This window comes from Macrobrachium nipponense, chromosome 32 (assembly GCF_015104395.2).
Source record: "Macrobrachium nipponense isolate FS-2020 chromosome 32, ASM1510439v2, whole genome shotgun sequence".
Classification (NCBI taxonomy): Eukaryota; Metazoa; Arthropoda; class Malacostraca; order Decapoda; family Palaemonidae; genus Macrobrachium; species Macrobrachium nipponense.
Window position 1 is genome coordinate 33,325,614 of NC_061094.1, and position 20,830 is coordinate 33,346,443.

A 20,830-nucleotide genomic window follows, 5' to 3' on the forward strand; every position below is an offset into this window, starting at 1 on the left:
TGCTGTCAATAAATTCTTCCTTCGAAACTTAGAATGGTCCAGCTTGAATCTCGTTGATGGAGTCCTTAGGTTCGAATTTTTAATTGAAGATATATTTCGAACACAAATAACCTAATGGCAACGCTTAACCTTCATTGCTAAGGATGCCAGGTTTAGAATGAAAAAAGGATTTGTATGGCATTGTAAAACTGAGAATAAAACACCTGCATTTCACACATACAGACAGACAATCACACGTAGTATATACTAAGACTTTACTCCATAATATTATTTAGACCAGATATGAGTGTTCTCGGCACACGTGGAAATTTTCAAGATGGGAATGGATTTTAGAAATCATAAATTTTATGTTCTAATACATTTTTTTTTAAAAATTTTTAATATTCCAGATGTATCCAGTTGTTTGCGTCGTAAAAGAACTCGACTGCTTAAGATGATGAAAATTACAGTTTTTAACTCTTAATGAAAAAAAAAAAAAAAAAAAAAAAAAAATGTGCGTGAAATGAGGATAAATCACCCCGTAGGGTTTCATTATCTAAAGGCCAAATTCACAAAAGACCCTTTATTTCTATTTAACCGTTAACTATTCATATGCGTATATTTCTATCCCTTCCTAACAGAGGAAGTTTTAAATGATTATGTGACTTTTCAAATTAAATGTAAAATGTAACATCGTTTTGTCCCTGTCAAAACAACTTAAAGATTATTAACATCAAACAGTTTTGTGATAGATCTATTTATTAATCTATTACTATGACAATACAGGTAAGCTCTTTTATTACGATGACAATCTATAGATAAATTATATTCAAATCCTTTAAGTGAAAAGTTGATACAGTGAAATTAAAACCTAAAGCATCTTTTTTCGGAAAATATATTAATATCTGTTTTTACGAACTGTTAATAAGATGGCTTGATAAACATAGACAAGTCGGTTATTAACTGTAAAGGTATGAAAGAATGCACCTTTGTATGTTAAGGTTTGGTCAAACAGAGGAAATATGAGGAAAATACAGGTTTGTCAGGTGCTATATGATCAAAGATATTATGGATATCAAGGAAAGGCCAAATAAAACTGTAAAATGAACAGAGATTTCCTTACTCAGGTTTTAACTTGGGAAGATAAATGTGAATGATTCAGGATATGTATGTGAGTACACTTTTAATGAAGGATATTTCCCCGAAATTCCTCAGATACTGTGACTGCTTTGCACCGAAGTTAAACCTTTTAAGATTAACGGCCAGTTAAAAGACATGCATATATCATTGTATGAGAGAGAGAGAGAGAGAGAGAGAGAGAGAGAGAGAGAGAGAGAGAGAGAGAGAGAGATTTCAATATTCTCAATATTCTAACTGGAATTCAGTGTTCTATCATTTTTGCAGTTCAGTGGATTTCAATATTCTCAATATTCTAACTGGATTTCAGTGCTCTATCATTTTTGCAGTTCAGTGGATTTCAATATTCTCAATATTCTAACTGGATTTCAGTGCTCTATCATTTTTGCAGTTCAGTGGATCGTAGTGTAAAATACAAATGTGTAAGCATTTTGTTGTCGTTTTATTAACATCTTGAAAGCTGACTTTGACAATTCCGCTACTGTCTTCAGATGACAAAATACCAAATGTAAAAAGGTTAGTTCACCTGATTTACGTTATTCACACATTTGATTAGGCCCATTGATGTGTTGTTTATTTAGGAATATGTAATTACTTTAGCTTACGTGAATTGTGCCTTACGGTTGTTGACAATTGCATAAAAGCATTACACCTACCTACCTACCTACCTATAACCTGGTACTAGGTAGCCCGTTACAGTTTTTAGCTGTCATGTTGCAATTGATGAATTAAAATCAACCAAAATCATAACTGTCATAGACAGTCGTTGAGAAAGTTACTCAATGTTTTTATAGGCTAGACCTAGCCTACTAGTAGATTAGGTACCCCATTCTGTTATGAGGCCGAAAATAGCTTGAGATTAAATGTTACCACCTATAATAGGAGTTTGACTTTAATATCCCATGGCAACGCATCCTAACCTGGCATAGGCCTACTTAGCCTAGGTATGCCTCCCTTACCTAAGGTAACTTAGGTCATTGGTTCTAGTCTCTGACCAAGGGAGCTTTTTGGTGATAGGGGGAAAGACTGCCTTAGATTTATCGTCATCAGGTGGATCAGCCTTATTCACTCAATATTTAATGGGTGAAACAAGAATACAATTACATCTTTAAGCATATCATTCAAATGATTGAAGTTTCGTCAACATAATGTGATATAGGTATGAAAGCGCCATACGAACTGAAATAAGCATGTGAGGTCTTCTTAAAATATGTTGGTATTTCTATATAAGCATTCTGCATTGTTCGTCCCTGCGAATACGAAAGCCACCAGAATTGGGGCTTCAAATGTATTTCGCCGTGTTTAGTACAAGTCCCTAGGGGCTAATTACAGTCATCCGAATAAATATTACTTAAGATATTTGTTCAGGAGGTAAAACCGCATAGAAAAACCACAACTGCCCTAGTCTAGGCCGCTGTGGAATAGTAATATAGATCTACCAATATGTTTTCAAGACAGTTTTAAATCCAATATGGCATCGACCGACTGAGGTGCCGTTCGTAACCGGCATTGATGCCACGGCGTTCCCAGCCTTCCCAGCGCTCATTTGAACAATATTAGTGTATATAGCTATGTAACGTTTATTGATCTTACTCAAGATTGCAGTTGTAATCAGCACAATAAAACAACATTTTGTTGTCTGTATTAGTGAAAGTATGAAACTTCTTATTCCCGAGGTCATGGTTTGAACTGAAATTCATTTTTACCTTGTAATCGGTGGTTTTATCCTTACTGCCATCACAACTGAAACTCTACAGTGCTTTGATTGTAATTATACACATTTTGGTCTTAATTCACTCCAAATTGCACTTGAACTATGTTGCTGTCCCTGGTTCCTAAGCACTCACTCCACAAACACAGTTGCAGGCAGCACATGACTTCATTGTTTATGAGGTGCTAACTGTTTACCTTACTCATTATTTAGTTTAACTTTACTTTGTTACTTCAAAATGTTTATTTTAATTCATGTCTATTATCCCTTTTTTGCAACCAAATTAACCCCCCAAAATTACAGATATTTCTAAAGTAGATATGAACAGACGACGGCAAAATTTCACCGTTGCCAATTTAGTGGAACTTCACAGATACGCCGATGCATTTACAAACTGTTTCTGAATTCTAGTTGTCATAGTAAGGCAATAATGATAAAATTGCTCTAATATGTATATGTACTACAAATAGATACGCTAATTTCACTTATTTCCCCGGTTTTGTTTAAGTCTTATACCCAGTTTGGAGGGTAAACACATACCAATTGGCAACATTGATAAACAATAGAAGAGCGCGAACAACGCTGTAGGTACTGTTCACAGCAAAACTTGATATTTGAGAGGAATCTAGTTACTTTTTCAACAACTAATATTTTCAAATTAATAATCATGAATATGTAAAAAATTTATGCAATTCATGACCTTATACTGATGTTTAACTATTTATTTAAATAATTATCTAGTGCACGCTTCTTCTTCTTTCTACTGAAAAAGCGTCAGTTTCCTTGGATCCCAGACGGGCATCGTCATTGTTGACAATTGTTGTGAAGAAAGTGCCCCAACGTCTATGGATAAAAGTGATGTGTGGATTTAGCACACAGAATGGAAAGGTTATTGACACAAGTGACTCCGCAAACATCGAGATGGTGTCAATCTTCTACATTTTTGGTGTTATAAGTAAAAATTTTGAAAGCGTCATGGACTGCGCATGGCTAGACTTTCATTAACCTCTGTTTAATTGTAAAATATGACCTTAATTTCTAACTGGAGAAAATACTTACTTCGAAAGGATATTAGAGGTCTCAAGCTGTTGCTCTCACCACCGATGACTCGTGACTGGTGCCCATCTCTGGTGTCAGGATGTGTCAAAATGCTTTTTTGGAGGGTGGATCCACACACAGTGAAAACTGGATCAGCTAGTCCAGTCGGTTGTTTCCCCTACTGCAGAATATACTAGTCCTTAGCTATGCACGTATGATGTCCCAATGGTGAGGTCCAGGGGAGCAAAGTCCCATCTTCCCTGACCAGGTCAGGTCACAGCACCTAGGATGTGTTAGGCTATTAAGGGAAGATTAGATTAGAATGCATCTCTGTAAACAATATGTCGTTGCTACTTTGGCTTGCTATCTATGCTTCACCTACCCAGAGTGCTACCTAGTTAGTACTAAACACCGTACAGTAAATGTAAAGTAGACAGCCACAAGAAGATATTGTTTATTAGTATAATATGTTGACTGCACAATATAGAAATTTCTGTATATAGTAATATTTTGATCCCCAAGGGTCTAGTACTGAACACAATGTCCCAAGGAGTTTCTGCCATTTTTAGTACTACTAGTACTTTGGAGTAGGTGACATGTAGGTAACAAGCCAAAGTAGCATCAGTATGTCTTTGATTTGATTTTAAGCAGGCTGTTAACATTGGAAATGGCCTAGGTCTAATTATTGCAACTCTTCTGCACTTCTACCTCTCTTTTGATCCCCCACCCAATTTAGCTTGATGTATGGTAGGCAGCTATGAAAGTAAATATTCACTATTGATTTCCATTTGAAAATTGGTGAAATATAATTGTCTGATAGTTTGTAATGTAATTCTGATGGATTTGATATTCATTTCTGCTGGAAGCATTTGGTTAATGCACTACAACCATACCCCTACCTAATAGTGATTATGTATGTGTGATGGGTTGTGTGGCTTAATCTGGAAAACAAGCATAATCCTGATGTAGATGATGCTATGCATTGTTCTCATCTTCTCAGTATTCAAATGTTTTTGCTCAGTCTTTCAATAGAGATATAGCTAAAATGAGTGCATGGTGCAAATTTTACCCATAGTATAAGTGTTAGCAGCTTGAAGGCATATCAGTCCCGCCCCCTCCCTACCTAGATCTTTTCATTGACAGTTTCTTCAGCTGCATGCAACTCATTCGAAATTTAGGTGTCATTCTTGATTTCCAGTTCATTTTTGAGAAACATTCTCTGTATGCCTTCTTCAGCTGGACAAAAGTTTACACAATGAGACCCTTTTAAGGATTTTTGGAGACCTGCCTATTTTTCTTATTCTTCTTTGATGTGAATATTATTCCTCTGTAATCTTCAGTGGCAGACTTGCATCTTAAATAGATGAACAAAAACTTGAGTTTTATTAAAATTCTGATCTCTGTTGTTGATATTAATCTCTGGCATCATTATTCACTAAGCTAATTGTGAATGCTGTACAAAATATAGTATTCCTTAATTCTGATCATTCTTTGCCATTCATAATATACTAGATGTAAAGTCTTGCCTCTTCTACTGTAAGGTGCATTACCACACAGATTTTTCTAAGTTTTATAACTGTTGAGACCAAATTGTGAGTAACCTTTAAAATCCTGTACAGTAGTTGAATCGTTGGAACCTTGAGGTTCAAACTAGGTACAAATACCTTTTTATTGTATTTACCTTATTATTCATTTTGATTTTTTTTTAACCATATGTGTTTGTTGTTATTTATCCTACACGTTTTTCTTTGTTATTTCTCTTTCTTGGATTATTTATTCTTTGCTTCTCAGTTTTCTGTTCTGTTCAGGGTTGCTTTCCTTACTGGGGCCCTTAGGCCTGCAACATTCTGCATTTCTGCCTAGGGTTGCAGCTGAGCTAATAATAATGATAATATGTAATAGGATTTTTGATAGGAGAAAGAACTGAAAATGAATGAAAAATGCAAATATACAGTTATATAACATTTTCAACTTAACTTGACTTAGAGCACTGGGCCCCACGTAACTTAACCTGCCCCTAAAAGTATGGTTTTTCACTGGTGTTCCCCCCTTTTGTTGAACAGAGATTAATATTTGTTTCATCAGTCACATCAAATTTCAACTGCATATCCAGGTGAAATAGAAGCTTTATGATCCATTGCAGAACTCATGAATGAACAAATTATTTTCTGTATTGGGGAAAAAGAAAGTTCTTGACAAATTATGGAAGACTGCACTTGTAAAACTGTGGAGTGATAACACCAGTTGCCCCCAAACAGTATGGAATAGAAGCAGAGCAAATAATAGGGTAACCAGTCATTTCCAAAGAAATTTAAAAATTTTCAAAAGTCTCATATAAGAATAAAAAAAGCAATTTAAACATAACATTACTTAATGAAATTTATAAGAAATCACCGTATGTACTGTATTTAAGTTTTTGTGCTGTATTCTCTGAGAACCTTCACATTTCAGGAGGGTAAGGTCATGGCCAAAGGAGCATAAAATCCAAAAAAATACCTTCACTTTCCAAACAGAACTAAGGAATCTTATGACTGGTTGAGTGATAAAAATATCTTGGAAAGCATATGTTGTTTGTTAATGGTAAATTTTGCAGTTAGGTAAAAACTCTGTGGGGCTAGGAAACTAAACTTGAATATCCTGTAATAATACATATAGTGCCTTTGATAAAGAAAAGTTATCATTTTTTCAGCCTACTAAAGGTTGTCAGTTATTTACAATCTTGTTGTAGCTTGGCTTTAGAATTAATTTGAACATAGCATAATACAGAAAAATGGGAAGACCCAGATCTACTTGGATAAGAGCTAAGAGAAAGCAGGAGATTTGTGGAAGGTAAAGCACAGGAGAAAACAACTCTGGTTGAAGTGGAGAATGTCTTGGATCTGACTGAAATATTGCACTCAGTAAGGATATTGTTTATAATACTATATGTTATAAGAATCTAACATATTCCTACATAAGTTAATAGAGTACTGAACATTGACTCATCAATTCCTCCATGAGGATTTGACGAGAAATTAAAAAGCAGTGACCTTTGAATGTATGTTGATAGGTGCAGGAAGTAAGGCTAGGATGGACTTATTAATGAGGGCACACTGAGACATCATGGTTACCAAAATAAAATATTTTACCTAACATAGCCTGAAGAGGAACTCAGATAGTTGCTATGGCCAAATGAAGGCTAGCCCATGTGTCCCATGGAAATGAGTTGCAACAATTGCCACAAATCATCTGTCTTCCACAATCTATTCTGTTAATATGTTATCATATGAAAGTCATCTTTGAACCATCCTAATTAACATTTTTTCTTGAGACAGTTCTCAAACTGAAGAAGAAACCCCAAGTGTCAGGGAACTACTTTTTTTGTACAAGATGCAGTCACACATCATGCCACCTTATGCATACATTAGGTGAGAATAAAAAAAAATAGATAAAAATAATAAGGGAGATTAAAGAACCGTGAGTTTACATAATTCTCCCATGTTCAGAATTATATGTGAACTTGGTATAAAAGGTTGCAGCATTGAGAATTTGGATTTAATGGAATACATGAGCATCTGGTCCAGTATGAAATCATAAAGATGTGTAAGTTGAAAAGTTGTATATTATGACGTTGTATCTTGTATGATGTAAGCAGTCTATTGGTGGGTACAGAATCTATTTTGATATTAGCATATTTTTCAACTAGAGGGAAGAATGAAGTTGTTTTAAAGAATATTTCTGAATTAACATGTTTTCTTTTTTAATAGACTGGTAGGTTGCAGTTAATAGATATGCTGGTGGAAATGGGATTAAATCTATTAAAGTGGGAGCCCTTCTAGGCTAGAGCTAGACTTGGTGTAGTCAGCTGTAAGCTGTCAAGTATTTTATGTTCCATGGCAGCATGAGTGCAAAATTATTGTGAGTACTACTGGATAGCATAGCATAGAATAATATATGCGTAGTATATGTGATAGTGTCAGCTAGGCTCCCTAGACCATCAGAAGAGCTGGAAGACCCAGACTAAATTGAATGACAAATATGAAACAAGAGGCTGGTGGTGATTGTAGAATTTTGGAAGTGAAAACAGTAAATACAAGTAGTGTTATTTCAATGGCCCTTTGTTGTCATGGCATTGGGGGCAATAATGACGATAGCACAGGGTAGGGTACAAAAGTTTTGTAAACTGAAAGACTATGAACTACAGTTTGTATTAACAGTATTGACCTCTTGTTTGGCAGTGGATTATTATTCAGTAAGCTATAAAAACGAATTGAAAATACTCCTTTCAACCAAGTTAGGAAAATTTCATAGATGTGGTATGTAAGTTTATCATAGTTTTGAGCAAGGTACTTGCTATTTTACTATTTATTTACATTTTGGACTGTTGATTCAGTCAGTTAGTAGTTTCACAGTTGGAAGCAAGGGTTCTCTTCTGATCAAAGCTCATGCTTCATCTGTCTGTCTGTATTTATAGAAGTTTGTGTTGTTCACTTCTTATTTTTGACTTCTTAGAACCCTTGGGGATTAAAGTTTGCTCAGATGGAGTCCATGCCTTTTTCCAAGGGGAGGTAGGCTGATTGAGAAATAGTTGATATATGTTGGGGTTGTTTAAAAATTGTAACAATTATTTGAAAGGCAGAAATGGGTGACAATAGCTTTCCAAAGTTTTATTCTGGAACATTTAAGGAAAATATTTAAAGATACCCTTCTTGAGAACAACAGAACTACAGTGTAAGATTGATATCGATCAGACCATATGCTTGGTAGATTCAAGTTTGTTCAAACCCTGAATTAAAATATCATGGGTAAGATCACAAGGATTCAAGTTTTGACTAGGAATGAATAGGAAGAACCTCCTAAATCATAAACTACCTTAGAGGTTGGTGCACAAGTCTGCTTTGTCAGGATTAAATGATGTAATTATTTCTAAGGTCTCACACCCTTCAGCCACTGGTTCCATGCAACGTAAAAACACCCTACAAACAAACACACCCTTCAGAATTAGTACCTCAGTGGCGTGATCGATATGGTGTTGGCCTGCCACCTCGGTGGCTGAGAGTTCGATTCTCTGGCATTCCACTGAGGGGTTAGAGATATGCATTTCTGGTGATAGAAGTTTACTCTCAACGTGGTTTGGAAGCCATGTAAGGCTGTTGGTCCCGTTGCTGAATAACCAACGGTTCCATGCAACGTAAAAACACCATACAAACAAACAAACACCCTTTGGGAGCAATTGGAAAACAAGTGTGTTTGTGTGATTTGGAATTTTGCCACAACCCTTACCAGATTTCAAGAAAGTTGTTATCTATCAGAGGTCTGTGTGTAGTCAGACGTTGTTGAATGAGGTTTAGTCTTCTTGAAATAAAGCCAAGATGATTCTCACTAATGGTTCAGTGTTTTAACTTTGTAGGAAGTTCATCTTTCTCAGTTTGCATGGTCAAGCTGGCATATGAGAAAAATCGGTTGTAAGTGCAGCTTATACCGTTTCCATTTGAAAATTGCGTTAGAGACGTTTTGTATTGTTGTTCATTAATGATGTTGATTTCTGTGGGATTCATTTTTAAAACAAAATATGGAAAAGTGGAGTTTTAGGTAGTTATTTTCAATTACTGCTATCAATGTGTGTAACAGTTGAAAGGCCTGATTAGAATGGCACACATGTTTACTTCACTGTAAAAGTATTGAAGTCTTCAAATCTTTTTCCAAAGGATGTGATGGGACTTTTGTCTTTTGTTGCTGCAGTGTTAGAGAATTGTTTTGGTTTCCATCTGAGTATTTCTCCTTCATATCTGGACATTATGAAAAGTTTGTGTGTGTGTGTGTGTGTGTGTGTGTGTGTGTGTGTGTGTGTGTGTGTGTGTGTGAAGTGGCCGACTGAGTAGCTGTTTCCTTTTACTGGATAATGACCTTGGGCTAGCTTGTTTTTATTACCTTTATCATATGTGCCGCATATGTTGAAATCAGTATTGTTCATGAACATTAATTCATTTGTATATTTGCAAGAATTTATCTTTAGCTAAGTCGCTACATAAAATTAAGTCTCATTTTAGATATTTATATAGAAAATCATACCTTTGCGTCTAATTTACACAAATGCTTAGCATACTCTTGTTACTGGAGAAGGAAAGCCTATTTCCACACACACACACACTCTCTCTCTCTCTCTCTCTCTCTCTCTCTCTCTCTCTCTCTCTCTCTCTCTCTCTCTCTCTCTCTCTCTCTCCCTAGGTCCAACACATTTTCTTTCAGAGATCAGATTTGATTTGGTTAGCTGTGACCTCCTCCGTCGTAATAGTACAAAGGAAAGTAATACAGTAGATGTAAAAATTATTTTTTAAATTAATGAAATTGCGATTGATTAAGAACCATGAATATATTTGCATGAACAACAACGAGCGCAGGTACCGCATTAATTGTTCATCAAACATAAAAAGAATATTGAAAATATTACTTTTATGCTTTTGAGCACAAGATTTGGTACGTGCCCCTCTTAGAAAAGAATAGGGTTAAGACTTCTGCCACCTTCACATATCGTTTAAGGGTTATTACGAACTTCAGTTTGGTTGTGTGTTGAGGGTACTACGTCCACGCTGTAATAAAACACGTCATAAATACGTGTCGGCACCTCACTGCCTCTTGTGTTACAAACATATTGAAAACAAGTCGACGATCTCAGAACAACCGTTTGTGAAATGCTGGGCAATCGTATGGAGCACTGGGTAGAACTACTGATAAATCGTTCACTTATATTCAACTTGTTTGTGACGGGTTTCCGATAAGAACGAGTGTTTACGACATGTTTTACTGCTGTGTAGACGCACCCTAAGATTCGTCTGCTTCGCAATGGCCACTTATATGTTTGCCAACTTATCGATTCATGTTTCTGTAAAAGAAAGATGAATTAGGTTCGTATCAAATTACATGGTTACCTCACCCCCGTTTGGTTTGTTGGACCAAAAGAAAAGTCAGCAGTGCCGATTTCGGGGATCATTTGGTAGTTATTTTTTTTCTTCTCCCGAGTGGCAATAAGCGTCAAAATATTGTTTATGAATTACGACAACAAAAGCGTAGAGCTGCGATGAACGTTTTTTCTTTTTTTTTTTTTTTTTTAATGCCGTGCCAGAGTGGCAATTAACTAATTAAGTTGTACGTCAACAATGGGTTGGTCTGTGAGACGATGCTGTCATTATAGATCATCATAATTGTCTTTACTTCAACACCAATTAGACTCTGTCGGAGACAAGACAATAGTCTTGTTCGGTCCTGTACGAAATGAAGATACTACCATTCATAAGTAGTATACCGGCTCCCATGTTTGTAGGGATTTTCAGTTTCAGTCCCAGTAAGAAGTCTTTTACTCGAAGAGTAATGTGAATTAATGATACTTATGATTTATTTGTAAAAAGAAATTAGTATTGGTGTTAGACAAGAACATTGTCATACGAATCAGGTATACATTATAATCATAGATAAAGTTATGTTAATTGAATCGTCGCTAGATAAGGTATTTAATGCGCTGCATTTGACATTGCATTTGTAATGAGTAATATTAAAATACTATGAAATAAGTTTACTGAACTTTGACTAAACTAAGGAACGTTTCCTTCTCTCTCTCTCTCTCTCTCTCTCTCTCTCTCTCTCATTTCAAACACTCATCTGTTTATATATATATTAATTATTATATCTATATATATATTATATATATATAATTATATATATGTGTGTGTGTGTGTGTGTGTACACGCACATATACACACGTATATATGTATTTTAAAAAGAAAAAGAAACCAGCAGTAGACAGCTTTTATTTTTAGCAGAAGGTAATGTGAAATAGGATAGTCATTATTCCTATAGCACAGTTTTCTTGAGTTTACTTCCTTGTATTATTGTGTTTTTTACATTCAAACCCCAAATACAAACAAGTTAATGAGAAGCAAGTAACTATCCATTATATTTGCCGGTAGGTGAATAGTGGAGTTTCGCTGATTAACGGTATATACTACTACTTATGATAGTGTTATGGGGATTAAAGTGTGTATATTGCATTTAATATGTATAAATAAATTCATGCGTTTGTGTGTGTTTGTGTACGTACAGAAGCACAAAGAGAGTAAGCGAGCACGGAAGGTGAAGTGTGCGCTCTCTATCGGTGCGTGGATTTGGCTGTTGATAGCAATGACATCATGGTTAAGTTTAGGTGAGCTGACGTCGTTGTAAGGCAGAAAATGAGAGGTATTTGGGGCTACGACTCTCTCTCTCTCTCTCTCTCTCTCTCTCTCTCTCTCTCTCTCTCTTTTAGTGACGGTTTGTTCCCTGCGATAGACTTTTTAGTTTTACACGGATCGGATCGTGTTTTTTGTATGCTAATTTTGACGAAAATGAGACATTAGAATTTCGCATTTATTCGAGTGTCAGACAAATTCGGTTTAACAAGCTGTATGTTGTGAAGGCGCGAGTGTTATCTTACAGCAAGCCTCGAGGTTTAAGGAGGGGACATGTTGTCTGATTGTGTTTCCTAGATTATTGTAACATCATCTTTGTTTTAACACCTTGTTTGATTCTCTCTAGAATTGAAGAAGATTGCAAAGCAGACTTATTCATAAGCGTACGTGACTTGCTATATCTAATCGTCCCATATTTTGTCTAGCGTTTTAGCGCCACTTTTTATTTGTTGATAAGATTTCTATCTGATTGTGGTGGCATGTTTGGATTCGACTTCAGATTAAATGAACATCACATTTTATCTGTTTTCCCCCAGTTTTTTTTTTTTTTTTTTTTTCTCAGCTAAGTGGAAACTTGAAGACCTGTAACTTTAACTAGCGTGGACTCAGTGACCACTAGGGGCATCTCCATGCTTAGTTGATTTAATTACATTTTTAAAAGCAAACTGGTTTGCAAATCAGCGTCACAGGTCTATTTTGTGCTTGATTTCGGTGAATTATTTAACGTTTGATGCCAAGTTCGGAATGCCTTGATGGAGATTCTCACTTAACCTGCCGGAAAGAGTGTTCAGGGATTCTATCAGATTTCACTTAGGAGGCAAGTTTATAGAAGAGCGTAGGTGGGAATGGGTATTGAAATAAGATTCATGCCAATTTACACCCAATTTTCACCCAATTTTTTCGCCGTAGAGTTTTCTAGAAGAAGTACTTCGTTTGCGAAGTTGCCGAGGAAGATTTTGCACGGTTCTCTTCGCCTTGAGATTATTGCGCTCATTGCCATAGTTCTTAAAAATAAAGTGAAATCAGATACACAAAAAAGCAAATTCTTTGGCAGCCTCCTTGAATGAAGACTTGGGCCTGCTGATGCTGCTGCTGCTGCTGCTGCTGGGCACCAGATAATAAATACGCTCTTCTTCTTCTTCTTCTTCTCTTCTTCTTCTTCTTTTCTTCTTCTTCAGTGAAAGTTCTCATTTTCAAGGGCAAGAAGGTAACTGAAGTGAAAATCGTTACTGCCTCTGCCCTCGTTTGTCAATAGGATGATATGTTGTACATATGTAATGAGCTCCCGTAGCGGGTTGGTGCCATTAGTGCACCTCATACGGTGCACTGTAGGCATTACTTAAGGTTCTTTGCAGCAGCGTGCCTTCGGCCCCTAGCTGCAACTCCCTTTGTTCCTTGTACTATACCTCCTTTCATATTCTCCTTCTTCCATGTTACTTTCCACCGTCTCCTAACATTTGATTTATGGTGCAACTGCTTTGAGGTTTTCCTCCTGTTACGCCTTTCAAACTTTTACTGTCAATTTCCATTTCAGCGCTGAATGACCTCATAGGTCCTAGTGGGAAGCCTCTGACCTAAATTCTATATTCAGTTGAATTCAACCTATATGTAATGAGCGATCACCTGTGAGTGAACGCGGACTGCGCTCTTCGTCAGATTTCAAGTTGTAGGCTATATGAAGTTCCTCGTTGGACGAGCGGTTTTTGCGCTCGGCTACCAATCCGGTTGTCCGAAGTTCGATTCTCGGCGCGGCCAACGTGGAATCAGAGGAATGTATTTCTGGTGATAGAAATTCATTCCTAGATATAATGTGGTTCGGCTCCCACAATAAGCTGTAGGTCCCGATACTAGGCGACCAATTGGTTCCTAGCCACGTAAAAATATCTAATCCTCCGGGCCAGTCCTAGGAGAGCTGTTAATCAGCTCAGCGGTCTGGTAAAACTAAGATATACTTAGCTTTTGTAGGCTACATTAGGAAACGATCAGTTTTCCTAGTTCTAAGTGAATGTATAGTTCTCCGAAAGTTTCGGTGACCCCAATGACTTGGGTAACCCGTCTCTTCAAAGCTGTAGGCGGCATAAACCAGACCACCCTTTGGTCACTTCATCTCCCGGTTCTATTTTTATAATGAACTCTAAGTGGTTTTAATTTGAGTATATATTTATTTGTAGTTTTTTAGAAATGTCGGATTCAGTGACCCTATAGTTGGTAGTTGCGATGCCAGATAATGTTTCATCATTCATTCATTCAATACCCACTTCAAAAATCAATTTTAGCCACCATTTTTATTTGAACTTTAGCAGTTGCTTGAACCCATAACGGGTTTTCTCTGTTAAAACCTGAAAGTATTGTATCTCTGTGACTGATTAAAAAAACATTTCATAAACGAACAAGCACAAGGGCAATGGAGGAAATGGATCTCGGCGCTAGTTAGGCTGCTATCCTGTTCCCCTTTCAGACTACTGAGTTAAAAAGGGTAGTGAACCAAGTTGCTCATCGCTTCCTATGTTATTTAAAGGGCTTAGGGTGCTTAGCTGTCCCCAACCTGGCCAGGTGTTGGTGGAGCTAAGTTCTTGTGCCTCTGTGTTGCAGTGATGCCAACCCCTTTAACCCCAGGAGACGAGAAATTACCCTAGTACATAACTGAAAATGACCCAATATTCTGCGGCTATGGTAACAAATAAATCTTTAAATTATATTTTTATGCAATATCATGAATACTAATAAGTATATTGATCTAAACATATCTTGTTACAGTTACCCCACACTTGAAAATATTTCCCTGCTGTCTAAGATTTTGCCCCAAATTACCCCACGCATAGGGTAATTACCCTACAGTTGGCAACACTGCTGTGTTGAGGTAATGATTAGGCTAGTACCCTCGCACCAACCTCCATAGTGTTTGATTTTCTTCCGCAGCTTAGATTGTAGAGGTTAAGTCAGTGTTTACAAATATTTTTCCTTTGGTCAATCGTCAGTCTGTCCTGTCACGAATTCTTTCTCCCAGATTAAAAGGAAATACTGTAAGCTTTTTTTTCTACATTCTGACATAGAAATTAACTTTTGCATTCTAATAATGTGGATTTTTTTCCCACCATGAAATAAATCTGTTCCGTTTTATATAAGGTTAGATATATTATCACGTCTCGTAAGTTACGATTAGTTCTGAAACAACTTGAGATCGTCACTAATGTCTCCCAGCGCGTGGAATGCGTGTAAGAACTAAGGAAAACAAAGTTTACGTGCACTACTGCTGTACTGTATTATTTTACTTCGTTTGTGTCAGTGTTGTGATGTCTTTATGAGGGTTAGAATTGCAATGTTGATGATATACGGTGCGCGTGTGTATATGTGTCAAAGAGAGAGAGAGAGAGAGGCAGCCATTGCGTCCGACTGCATAAGATCAAGGCGACTATTGCAATTATTTAAGTAAATGGTTATATGCTATAATACATAAATAACGATATAGTAATGTATATCCAAGAGAAGCTTTAAGATTGGAGCATCACAGTGAATACTGACACGAAATAGGAAAGATGAGAGATTTTAGGTGTACGCCATTAGTTTCATGTGCTGTATCGTTATTTTAAGGTATGTTTGATAATTTTATAACGTATTATCATGGTAGTATAACGCTACTATTCATCTAAGCTTCCATAGGAAATACTGATTGGTATGACCATTTGACTCACATGAGATCCGCTGGTGTGCCGTCAGTGCACCTCATTCGGTGCACTGTAGGCATTACTTAAGGTTCTTTGCAGCGTCCCCTCGGCCCCTAGCTGCAACTGCCATCATTCCTTTTACTGTACCTCGTTCATATTGTCTTTCTTCCAACTTACTGTCCACCCTTTCCTAACAATTGTTTCATATTGCACCTGCGAGGTTTTCCTCCTGTAACACCTCCAAACCTTTTACTGTCAATTTCCGTTTCAGCGCTGAATGGCCTTAGTTGCCCCAGTGCTTGGCATAATCCACAAAATGTATATAAATGAAATCAAATTGACTCACGTGAGTGTGTTTTGAACCTGTCCTCTTTTGCCTTGGGTTAATCTATTCTTGCTCTGTAAGACTTCCTATAGTTTGAGGACTTTGTCCAGGTTCAATTGTTGCCCTACATATACACCGAAACGTATGACGATTTCAGAATGATCTAAGGATATTCTAAACGGACTAAGAACAAAATTTTGAAATGGGACCTATGCACAAGGTAAGGCCATAACTGGTGTTTCAAACTGTATTTTTCGATAATGGCAGCAATATGTGACTGATTTTTTGTGCTATCGCTATGCCTATCCTTTCAATAATTTCAGCTTAAGACCCATGAGTGGCCGCCAAGTTTCTTTCGAATAATTGTACGAAATTGAAGAAAATGCATCGCCACTATTTCTAGTGTCATCTATTAGGTCTGCCCGTATCGGGCTAGTGCCGTCAGTGCACCTCTCGCGGCGCACTGTAGGCATTACTTAATGTTCTTTGCAGCATCCCTTCGGCCCCTGGCTGCAACCCCTTTCATTCCTTTTACTGTACCTCCATTCATAGTCTTTCTTCCATCTTACTTTTGGCCCTCTTTTCATAATTGTCTTACTCTTAATTTTCCTTTCAGCGCTGAATGACCTCAAAGGTCCCACCGCTTGGCCTTCGGCCTAAACTGTATATGCTGTCTACTAGTTCTGTCACTGAAATTTTGCGTATTTGCTTGATTCACCTCGACGGTTTCCTCTTACTGTACTTCCTTCATATTCTCTTTCTTCCATCTTACTCTCCACCCTCTCCTAACAATTGCTTCATAGTGCAACTGCGAGGCTTTCCTTCTGTTACCCCTTCCAAACCTTTTATTGTCATTTTCCATTTCAGCGCTGAATGGCCTCATAGGTCCCAGTGCTTGGCCTGTGGCCTAAATTCCATATTCAGTGCAATTAAATTCACCTCGACGGTTATGCTACTCAAATAATTCCATACTCGATATGTTACCCTTGCCAATAGGGTTTGATTTCTTGTTTGTATGCATATTATGTATATATATATTATGTATATATTCACGTAAAGCAGGCTACCTGCACTGTACATCCCCTTAAGAGGTGAGATTTCAAGACCAGCTCGTTTGGATCACTTTTTTAGAAGGGAGCGTCAACCTCTAAAGTCCGACACTCGCTAGTCATTGCTTTCTCTTTGTAGGAGAGTCCACCAGGTTTGCCTACTTTGGGATGGAAACTAAATAGCCTGTTCTTAACAGGCAATTTTGTTCGATGTCTGTTTGTCTCTACAGTGTGTCTCTGTAGTTGTAAGTTACAGTAGCCCAAAAATACAGTGTAGTCCAGGTCTTATTATTCAGCTATGGTAAAAAATGAATATATAAAGACGTTGCGGGGATTTTTTTGGGTACAAAAGAAAAGGATGATTCAGTTATTTTTCTCCAAATATGACATGATTATCCATAACATGACTTTGATAGATTAGATATTTCTAGCCAAAGCCTAATGGGACGGATAACCTCAATGCCTTTTTGTCTAGCCAGTCCGGGAGAAAACCAGAATAAATTTTTATTTTTTATTTTTTTCAGTAGATGAAGCCTATACTAGGGGAGACCGGGGCTAGTTGCATACAGGGGTAGGTTGATACACTGTCAATATCTTCATCATATAGAAATAGTTGGCGCCGAGGTTAACTTGAGACGTTTAGGCGTCAGTATGAGCCGTATCCTCGTTGAGTGCAACACAAGTTGATCACCCGGCTGCGAAACTTCAAGCAAAAATACTGTCTTTGGATACCCTGAGTAAGTATTCTGACCTTTCGTATTTTTTTCTTAGACCTTAATGAAACTCATATTCATGAAAAATAATGTGATCTTTTGAAATAACTGTCTTTACGCTTCATATGTGACTAGACTCCATTTTCCCATAATTCAAATGAATAGCTAAATTTATGATAAGGAAAATAATTCGCTCGTGGCTTGTTGTTACAATCAGTAACAACTTGCCCCCGCATGATGTATAGTTGTAACAACTTACCCCATACGGAAGAAATTTTAGATTTATTTATCTAATTCTTTATTTCATATTTCAGGTTTATTAAACTTGGTTAGGACCTACAAAAGAAAGACAGATAGAACCGTTATGTGCAACACAGCAATTTTGGAATTGGCAGGCAAGCTTGTCATTTGTCATAAAGAGAGTTTACGAAAAGTTTCTAACGATTACAAGGTAGGTCTAGTTTACTTGATTTCACCTATATTTTTCATCACATGAATGGTTGATATACACATATATATATATATATATATATATATATATATATATATATATATATATATATGTATATATATATATATATATATATATATATATATATATATATGTATAATATATATATATATATATATATATATATATATATATATATTATATATATATATATGATATATATATAACATATATATATATATATCTATATATATATATATATATATATATATATATATATATGACCGATTGAATTTGACACTAATCACACCTTCTTTTTTTTCCTTTCAGATTAATTTTATGACCTTACATCGATATTGCAAAAGGAAGGAAGGTACTAGGGCTAGTCCTATTTCAGCGGGATACAAACAGCCAAGATTACTATTTAGTCCTAATCGTGAGAAGCTACTGGTTGAGTACATATTAAAGGCTTAAAAAATTCGCTATGGGTTGACACCTAAAGAAGTACGGGCATTTGCATATGAATTTCCGGTTAGTAACATAATCAAAGTACCAACAAATTGGAGTAGAACAGAAATGGCTGGGCCAGACTGATTTTCCAATTTCATGAAAAGGAACCCTACTCTCTCACTGAGAACACCAGAGGCAACAAGTCTTAGCAGAGCCACGAGCTTCAATAGACACAATGTTGGACTCTTTTTCAATAATCTTGGTGAAGTTTTGGAAAGACATAAATTCCAGTGTTATGTTATCTGTAATATAGATGAGACAGGCATAACCACAGTGCAGAAACCAACTCGCATTGTTGCTGGTAAAGGAGCCAAGCAAGTAGGAGCGATGACATTTGGTGAGAGAGGAGCTCTTGTGACACTAGCTACCGCGATCAGTGCTAGTGATATCACAGTTCCGCCAATGTTTGTGTTCACTCGAGTTAATTTCAGGGATAATTTTATCAGGGATGGACCTCCTTGATGCATTGGAGCAACACACCAATCTGGGTGGATGACTGAGGAAAACTTCATAATCTTTATGAAACATTTTGTGTCTGTGACAAAGTGCACAAAAGACAAAGCTGTTCCAATCCTTCTTGCCAATCATGACTCCCGTGTAAGTTTAGAGCTGATAGACTACTACAGGGACAATGGAGTTGTCCTTGTCACTTTCCCACCTCACTGTTCACACAGGCTTCAACCTGTGGATGTAAGCATTTATGGATCCTTTAAAAATACTTTAATGCCTCAAGTGACAGCTGGCTGAAAAATCATCCTGGAAAGAAAATGGCCATATATGATTTGCAAAGAATTGTTGCCAGTGCATTGCCCAAGGCCACAACTATGGAAAACATACAAAAAGGCTTCAAGGTGAAAGGTATTCATCCCTACAATCGGGATTTCTTTGGGGATGATGAATTCCTTCCTGCTGATGTTACTGATCGTCCAGAAGAAAATCCACAGGATAGTCATGTTGTAGAAGCCACAGAAATGGATATTGAAACCAAAGCAAATGATGAAAGCCCATTACAGCCTACTAAAGTTTGCATAGGCTACACGATACCTACCTGTGAACCTCCTCAAGACCATCCAACTCCCCAACACAGAAAAAGCTTTGAGAATATGATTCCAGACCCTGTTGGAAGCACAAGCAAGGATGGTTTAGATAGGCCTTACATATACCGATCACCTTCTATAAAGACAGAACAAAGACCTACAGGAGAAATCAAAACCCCAGAGGAGCTGCGACCATTTAAAAAGGCAAGCCCAAGAAAGACTCAAAGATGCAACAAAAGAAAACGCTACACAGCAATACTAACAGACACACATGGGAAGATGAAACTACATTAAAAACTATGAGGATTCACAAGGAAAAAGGTTCAAGAGTAAAACCTGTAAAAGGAATCTGAACAAGAAAAGGTTTCTGAAGTCTGGTGGAAATAAGAACAGAAAGAACATTGAAGATTATTGGTGTCTTGCATGTGGTGGTGAATGGTCAAATTCAACCTCAGGGGAGCAATGGGTGCAATGCATCAAATGCAAAGATTGGGCCCGTGAGAGTTGCACGAATGAAAGTTCTCATTATGCATGTGACCTGTGTAAAATAAAGTGCTGACTGATTTCTTTTGGTTTTCAAACAAAGTGATTCTTTTTATATTTTGTAACAATATACCCCATGGTCTGTAACAACTTGCCTTGCATATGGGGCAAGTTGTATACAAAAAAGTTTTTCTACTATTTTGTATTATATTACAGGAATTGAGAAGTATATACACTTCTTGTTACATGATTATGATATCACATATGATAAACTTTTCACAGCACAAACTTGTTTTAAGTTTCCTTCATTAGATATTGAATCAGAGGTAAAAATAGTAAAATTGTAACAACTAGCCCCGGTCTCCCTATTTATATGGAACAACCCCACGGGGCCATTGACTTGAAATTCAAGGTTCCAAAGAATGTTGGTTTCGACCTCCCACCCCACACTTCGGCAGTAACTGATCTTGATAAAGAGCCAGTGATTTTTTTTTCGTCGGCCTGGGGGAGGCGCGAACTCATGACATCAAA

The 20,830-nt window shown here is 36.9% G+C and overlaps 1 long non-coding RNA gene across 1 annotated transcript; it reads left to right on the forward strand.

The window, feature by feature from the left end:
- The first annotated feature begins 1,487 nt into the window (after positions 1 to 1,487).
- LOC135207334 (uncharacterized) lies at positions 1,488 to 20,576 on the forward strand. Its single transcript, XR_010312957.1, has 4 exons — positions 1,488 to 1,632; positions 17,630 to 17,842; positions 18,133 to 18,269; positions 18,600 to 20,576. It is a non-coding gene; the product is annotated as an uncharacterized LOC135207334 (long non-coding RNA).
- The last annotated feature ends 254 nt before the right edge of the window (positions 20,577 to 20,830 follow it).